We start from the raw sequence: 8,964 nt of genomic DNA on the forward strand, positions 1-8,964 counted from the left end.
TTCCTGCCTGCTGAAGAGAAACCAGATGATAATTCCCAATGTGCAAGTCGGCATGGTCACCTGGCAAATCCAGTTCTCCTCTGGCTTCTCTGGCCTGCCATCAGTCACCAACATTCATGGATACAGTCCATGGGCAGTGACTGCACGCACCTCACATCCAGCCTCCATGTCCCCATCAAGAAAGTGAGGTGCCATTTCCCTCTCCCCAACATGTCTGGGGTAATTGACAGGAACCATGCTGGGTAGCTGAGCACTGCCAGTGTTTGACGGGGTGCATGGCTGGGCTTTAAAGATGACACTCGCACCAGGATTCCTAGAAGGTTCCAGCGTGGGACAATACTTCCATCTTTGGCGAGATGGAGAATAGGATGACCAGGGCACCATTGTGCATAATTAATGAGGTGAATTTGGGAAGCTAATGTGAGAAAACTCACTTGGGCTTGTGGACAGAAATTCCCACGAACCTTACCCAAAATGGGCGGCATGGTGGCACAGTGGTTAGCACTGCTGCCTCACAGCGCCAGAGACCCGGGTTCAATTCCCGCCTTAGGTGACTGACTGTGTGGAGTTTGCACATTCTCCCCGTGTCTGCGTGGGTTTCCTCTGGGTGCTCCGGTTTCCTCCCCCAGTCCAAAGATGTGCAGGTCAGGTGAATTGGCCATGCTAAATTCCCCGTAGTGTTAGGTAAGGGGTAAATGTAGGGGTATGGGTGGGTTGCGCTTCGGCGGGTCGGTGTGGACTTCTTGGGCCGAAGGGCCTGTTTCCACACTGTAAGTAAACTAATCTAAAACTAATCTAAAATGACACTTTACTGATTTCTGACAAGACTTTATGCATATAAGGTTGGTAGCTATATTTTCAAGACTTTCAGTGAAGCCATGGGGCTTGTTATATTCAGAGTGTACAACACCAAGATCAATTCCTTCCCAACGAAGAATGGCAGACCTGAGCAGTAAGCATTGCTGGTATCAACCTGGCAAGCATTTGTTTTGCCAACCGTTGGCTACCATACCCAATGCCACTCTTTCTTACTAGTTTGTCTTCATTTGGTTTCCTTTCCAAAAATACTTCAGGATTACAAGCACTTTCAGAGGGCTCTGTTGACATTGTTAATAAAAAGCAAAACTTTGTAAAGCTGCTATGATTCATCCCCTTCAAGTCTGCTAATGAATCTCGAAGTCTTCATTGCATTGTTGAAAAGGTTAAACATTCCCTTTCAGCGGATTGGTTCTTTGCATTTAATAGTGGTGTGTGAAAATGAATTCCTCTAATGTTTACTTTAATGAGAATTTATCGGAGTGAACTTTCTGGCCAAGACTACTTACAATGGATTTAGGGAGTGTGTCAAGTTGCCTTTGGGATCTGAAAGAGGAGGCTAAATAATTAGATTCATTGTCTACAGCTTCATCTTCTTCCCTTAATTCCATACTTATACTTGAGATACCATTCCAATGTAAATATTGTTTTTAACAATATGCTGCATTTTGAGTCTTGCCTTACTTACATTTTTATTTTAAAATGCAAATTCCTGGGCCTTTAGCCAAGTTCACTCATGGGAGTCATAAACACAATAAGCATTAATCCTGAACAGTTTTTTTTAATGGGAGGAATGAAAAAACAGGCAACTGAAGAATGCAAGTTCAATGTCCTTAGCATTTTGCAATGCTACTTTGAGTATTATTGACAATTAATTAGTAATTTGGTACATTAAGTTTCACATCCCCTGATTTATTTCTGTTGGTACACACATGAGTTTTTTGAGGGATTGGAACATGTAGAAATGGATGGTTTGTTGTTTTTCCAAGAGGGTGAAAGATTGTCTCTGGGTCCACCTTGGAAGATAGACCTTCAGTTATTAACGTAAAGGAACTGCACACCAATCAGACAGCGATAAGGCTACCTTCTCCTCAAATTGAGACCATGAGGTCAGAAGACCAGAGGCTAGCAGCTTTGCAAGTAGCAGCACTACAGAAGAAGCTGTGGCTGCTGCCAGAAGGACAGCTTCCCTCCCCTGAAGTACCAGCATCATGAAGTCCCCAAGCCTTATAAGTCATGTGATGGTGTGGTTCATAGGCTGGAGATGGAGAGGAGAGAATGGCAAATGTGTCACGAGTACGGGCAAGCTGTGTCTGTCAGGAGGGTTCGTCTTCCTCATGTCCAGTCCTTCGATCTCAGGCACTGATCACCTTTGAGTCGAGAGTGTGGTGCTGGAAAAGCACAGCAGGTCAGGCAGTGTCTGAGGAGCAGGTTTTGGGCAAAAGCACTTCATCAGGAATGATTGCCTTTGGTCAAAGGATTAGCTGTCCCCATCTCCCAAAGGTGTCAAGGAGCTCACACAGTCTGGTCCATCCTGCTTGCTGCATGGTGACAGATTCGTGTGCAGCTGAGATAAAGGAGGGAGGAGTAGATTTTGTTATACTCTGTGTGGGAAGACATTAGACAAGTCACTGACATGCCAAATAAAGAAATCACCAAGAAGATTCCAGTGTACATTCCACATGAATTACAAGGCAAGTGTTACTTCAAATAAAAAGCAAAGTTTCACTTTAAATTGTTGCCACAATAAAATTATATCATTCCCAAGACTGGAAACCATTGGGAGCCACAATGCCACTTCAGTGGCCAAAGCTGCTGATGGTGCAGCAACATGCAGACCCCTGATAATTGGGTATGATAGTTCAGTTTACATTTGGGATTTTTGGAGGGGATAGTGCACAGGGAAAGAGGAGGTTGAAGGCAAAGCCAGAGGGTGGCATTCAGCAGCTGCACCCAACCCACATGATCAATGGATGGCAAATTGAGCAGGACAGCAAGCCACTTTCCTGGACCACTGCAATCCATCAAGACCAGGTTCATTCCAACATTATTAGGAAGGGAGCTCCACCAGGATTTTGATTCAATGACTCTGAAAAAATAGCAATATAGTTCCAAGTAAGGGTGGTGAGAGGCTTAGGGGGAAAATTGCAAGCGGCAATGTACCCATGTCTGTGTTAATCTTGTTTTTCTCTGATGTTGAGGTTTGGAAAATCTTGGTGAGATGCCCCAATGCATTGTGTGGACACATTGCTGCCATTGTGCCCTAGTATTAGAAGGAGTGATTGTTGAAAGTGATGGTTGTGGGACCAATCAAATAGGCTTTATTGCCATTACTTGTGTTGAACATCTTGAATGTTGTTGGAGCTGTATTAATCCAGTCAAAACTGGAGTCCTCCAGATGAAAATGTGTCTGGCTGCTATAAACATCTTCTTTAAGTTGGAACTTTATGGAAGTAAAAGGATATCTCAAAGGTCTAGCCACTCTAATACATAAAATTAGTTTTGAACTTCTTGACATGCTTTAAGCTGAAGAAGAGACCGAAAAAAGCTAAGTGCAAAAATAAGCAATCATTATTTTAAAAAAAAACATCATAGGAGTATTCTTCACAATTGAGGGCTACATATCTTTAGAACATAGAATAATATAGCGCAGACCAGACCCTTCAGCCCTTGATGTTGCGCTGACCTGTGAACTAATCTAAGCCCAATGCCCCTACACTATCCCATCATCATCATCTATATGCTTATCCAAGGACTGTTTAAATGCCCCCAATGTGGCTGAGTTAACTATATTGACAGGCAAGGCATTCTACACCCTTACCACTCTCTGAGTAAAGAGCCTACCTCTGATATCTGTCTTAAATCCATCACCCCTCAATTTGCAGCTATGCCTCCTTGTACAAGCCGACATTATCATCCTCGATAAAAGACTCTCACTGTCCACCCTATCTAATTCTCTGATCATATTGTCTCTATTAAATTCCTTCTTCGCCTTTGTCTCTCCAATGAGAACAGACCCAAGTCCCTCAGCCTTTCCTCATAAGACCTTCCCTCCAGACCAGGCAACATTCCTGGTAAATCTCCTCTGCACCTATTCCAATGCTTCCACATCCTTCCTGTAATGGGGCAACCAGAATTAAACACAATATTCCATGTGAGGCCACATTAACTTTTTGTACAATTGCAGTATGACATTATGGCCCTGGAACTCAATCCTTCTACTAATAAAACCTAACACACTGCATGCCTTCTTAACAGCACTATCAACCTGTGTGGCACCTTTCAGGGATCTCTGTACATGGACACCAAGATTCCTCTGCACATCCACACTCCCAAGAAGCTTTCCGTTGACTTAGTATTCTGCTTTCCTCTTATTCTTTCCAAAGTGAATCACCTCACATTTATCTGCATTGAACTCCATTTGCCACCTCTCAGCCCAATTCTGCAGTTTATCCAAGTTTCCCTGCACCCTGCAACCTGCAACATTCTTCCACACTGTCCACCATTCCTCTGACCTTAGTGTCAGGTACAATTGCAACATTTAAAAGGCATTTGGATGGGTATATGAATAGGAAGGGTTTGGAGGGATATGGGCCAGGTGCTGGCAGGTGGGACGAGATTTGGTTGGGATATCTGGTCGGCATGGACAGATTGGATTGAAGGGTCTGTTTCCATGCTGTACATCTTTATGACTCTACATGACTCTAAGTTGCATTTGATATGCATCATTTTATAAAAACTTAGTGATTTCAGAAAATTTCCAATGTAACAAGTCACATCAGCAATATGTAATTACTTTTAAACTCTTAATGAGTCTCTCACTTGCTAGAAGCACCTTATTATGACATTTGCCTGATTAGGATATCTTCCTGAACCAAATGCATGAGACAAGGGACTTAAACATCAGGTAGCCCCAAATGAATATATCCAAAATTTGCTCTGCTATTCTGAGCCTGCAAAATTTTCTCAGAGCTGAATGCCAAGGCTTTTTTTTTAAACAAGGAATTGTGATTTGATTTCAGGTGGATTTACTAAATGCATTGTTGGGCTTTTGCGGTAGCTGACCAAACAGTTGCTGCAGAACCAACCAGCTAAATTCACTTTAATTTTTCCAATTTCAAGCAGATATGTGGGGCAAACTGAGCTCAGCAAACTGGGGACAGGTGAAGCATAGGATTTGGAAACAAGAGTTGGTAATATCAACTGATTAGCTGATGTTATGATAAATTTAGTTTAGAGGTTAGGGTTTAGGGGTATTGCATCAAATATGGTGCAACAATTGCATCTTCAGAGAAATATTGTGACTTTTTTAAAAATTAGAAACCAAATGAAAAGAATCATTTAATTCTATCCTCTTGCTGCTGTAAATGATGGAAATGATGTCCACCACATGTAGTTTTATCTTTAGGCAGACTGAGATGGGATGCCTGGAGGGAAATGATTGTTCTTGTGATTTATGTTTGATAGCAAATCTATGCAAATTGTTCATTTTCACTGCAGAGCCATAAGATGAAGACTTGTCTCATCGTTGTGGTGATTTTCCAATGACAGTAGCATAAGCTATAAAATCCAAGTAGATGTTTCTTAACTTATTTAACAAGTGAAAAGTTAGGTACTTGAAAGCTATCACACAATACATTGGGAAAACAAGATTGATGCAGCTGAGATTTATAAAATAAGGAGTTATACTCATTTGTAGGTGATTTGAGCCATTAATTGTAAAAACAATGTGAACCCCTCAGACTCAGGGAAATTAACAAGGTAAGGTCACTGAATGGTTGAGCTCAGCGTTGAAGAAGAAGGAGAAGTTGACAAGTGTTAGAAAGTCTGTTTAACAGTCAGTCGAGATGAATGGCACCAACACCCTGAGGGATGTTCAAACCCCTGAGGCTGTTGGAAAGTGGGTGTTTATTTTAACGAAGCATTCAGAAGCATTTGGAAACTATGACATTGCCTTCCCAGGGTACTGCTGATTTATCACATTCAGCAATAAGTTCAGGATTTCTCAGATACATTATCTATTGGATTGTTTATAAAATTCCATGTTTTTAGCTACTTTTGCTAATATAAGTAATGTAGTTGCTGTAGGGTAAGAATTCAGCACATGACAGGGAGCAAGAATGTGCCTACTGATGATCATTCTCTGGATGTTTCAACCGGTTATGTATTAAAGACACTTTGTCCAGGCAGTCTTGTGGGTAAGGTGAACCAAGAGACACAGAATTCAGTTTGCAGTTCAACTCCATTTAATTAACAAAATATTCCTGATTAAAAACAACGTGGGAGCATTTCCCAATATAAATAAATAAATATTCACTCTCTACCTATCTCTAGCCTTATGATAATGGATATTACCTGCAATAATGCATGTGTTTAAGCAGGGCCATTGGTATCTCCTCCTTCATTGAAGTAGAGCTGATTCCCTTTCATGAAGGTGGGTCTCTCATATCAGGGCAGATCTTCTCCTGGATCTTCTTGGCTTGCTACATGGTCTTCAGTCATGAGTATTGCTGTGAATCTTTGCTGAGAGGGTGGCTTCCAGGTGTGTGTTCTCATCGTGCCCCCCCACCCCTTCCCACACACACACTGGACCATTTGGATGTTCTGTGGCTTCTGGCCATTGCAGCCATGAGTGGGATATCCAAAGGGGTTGTACTAACACCTTTCACTGTTGCCATCCTGGGGAGCTATAAAGTGTCCATCCTCATTCACTGGTGGGCAGCCTCGGTGCCAGAAAGTCTGATCAATACTTCTCCAGTATACAGCCCTTGGGCTGGTTGTAACTGGATCCCCCAAACCTTCATAATCTCTTGAATCTTGGTTTCCACTGTCCTCTGTAACCGATAGCTACTGGATACTGTTCAATTTGATTTGCCGAATTTTTAGTCAGGCCTGCTTTGTCTGGCTGTTGATCAATTACTGGGTAAATGCTTAAAAATGATTCTGCCAATTCTTGATCAGTTGTATAAAAGTCAATCAATTTGCTTTAAAAATATGGCCTACGTATGTTTCATTCCTAAATATAAGCACAGATCCACATTTTAATTGGACAGACAATCTGTCACACCTTTTACAATCATAAATCTCACTTGTGAACATTTCCCTGACATTGACAGCTCCAGGAAACATCAGCTGCCAAAGAAGCTTGTCCCCTCAAACATGGGGAGAATATTCAGTGTCCGATGTTAGTACTTCAGTACATTTCTATCACAGCTAGTACCAAATGTAGGTTGTGCGAGCTTAAATTGTGAGAAATGTCTGCCTGGTTTATTTTAAACTAATCCTTTCTGAACAACTGATTTGAATGTTTCTTCTAAAACAGTTGGTTAGTTTTACAACCGAGTTAAATTATAAATGAAAATTGTACGTTTGCAGCAATTATCATAGCTGTTGCATTGTTATCAATCATAACATGTCACTATATTTGGGTTACATACTGCATGTTGGCAGATGCATGTAAAACAGTAATTTATTTTCGTCTTTTGTTTTTGGAAATGTTACTATTTTGTTTCTTTACTCCATTATCCTCTTTTTGTTCACCATATAGTTTTGACAGCAGTTGTTCCCAGGTTTCTTCCAATTCGACTGATAAAATTATTGTAATAAAGAAATGGACTTGAACAATTAGGGATATCTCAAATTGCTGCATCAGTGTGTCAGGGTAGCCAATTTCCGGTCTACAGTGTTCACACTGCTGGTTGAAACCTGAGAGTGAACCTTCCACATACAATGAGGCCAATAGGCAAGAAGTCCACTTTAAATTGAAACCAGATTATTGCGCTGCTGTTGTCAGAAAATCCTACCATGGTGAGCGCGAGCTGCTGAAGATTCAATCCATTGGGAACTAGGACTTCGGAGAGAGACAGACTGGAGGCCTGTGACCAGTGGAGTGCCACAAGGATCGATGCTGGGTCCTCTACTTTTTGTCATTTATATAAATGATTTGGATGTGAGCATAAGAGGTACAGTTATTAACATAGAACATAGAACATAGAAGAATACAGCGCAGTACAGGCCCTTTGGCCCTCGATGTTGCGCCGATCCAAGCCCACCTAACCTATACTAACCCACTATCCTCCATATACCTATCCAATGCCCGCTTAAATGCCCATAAAGAGGGAGAGTCCACCACTGCTACTGGCAGGGCATTCCATGAACTTACGACTCGCTGAGTGAAGAACCTACCCCTAACTTCAGTCCTATATCTACCCCCCCTTAATTTAAAGCTATGCCCCCTCGTAATAGCTGACTCCATACGTGGAAAAAGGTTCTCACGGTCAACCCTATCTAAACCCCTAATCATCAAGTCACCCCTAAACCTTCTTTACTCTAATGAAAACAGCCCCAAGTGTCTCAGTCTATCCTCATACGATCTTCCTTCCATACCAGGCAACATCCTGGTAAACCTCCTCTGCACCCGTTCCAGTGCCTCCACATCCTTCCTATAGTATGGCGACCAAAACTGCACACAATATTCCAGATGCGGCCGCACCAGAGTCTTATACAACTGCATCATGACCTCAGGACTCCGGAACTCAATTCCTCTACCAATAAAAGCCAGTACGCCATATGCCTTCCTCACCGCACTATTTACCTGGGTGGCAACTTTCAGAGATCTGTGTACATGGACACCAAGATCCCTCTGCTCATCCACACTACCAAGTATCCGACCATTAACCCAGTACCCCATCTTTTTGTTATTCTTCCCAAAGTGAATCACCTCACACTTAGCTACATTGAATTCCATTTGCCACCTTTCTGCCCAGCTCTGCAGCTTCTCTATATCCTGCTGTAACCTGCCACATCCTTCCTCACTGTCAACAACTCCTCCGACTTTCGTATCATCCGCAAACTTGCTCACCCAACCTTCTAACCCCTCTTCCAGGTCATTTATAAAAATGACAAACAGCAATGGTCCCAAAACAGATCCTTGCGGAACACCGCTAGTAACGGCACTCCATGAAGAAACTTTGCCATCAACTACTACCCTCTGTCTTCTTCCATCCAGCCAATTCCTAATCCAAACCTCCAACCCACCCCCAATGCCATATCTCCGTATTTTCTGCAGTAGCCTACCATATATTATTGTAACTCATGACAAAAGGAAAAATTGAGAGATTGTTCAAAATGTTATTCTGCTTCTGAAGA

The sequence above is a fragment of the Chiloscyllium plagiosum genome, chromosome 15, assembly GCF_004010195.1.
Source record: "Chiloscyllium plagiosum isolate BGI_BamShark_2017 chromosome 15, ASM401019v2, whole genome shotgun sequence".
Lineage (NCBI taxonomy): Eukaryota > Metazoa > Chordata > Chondrichthyes > Orectolobiformes > Hemiscylliidae > Chiloscyllium > Chiloscyllium plagiosum.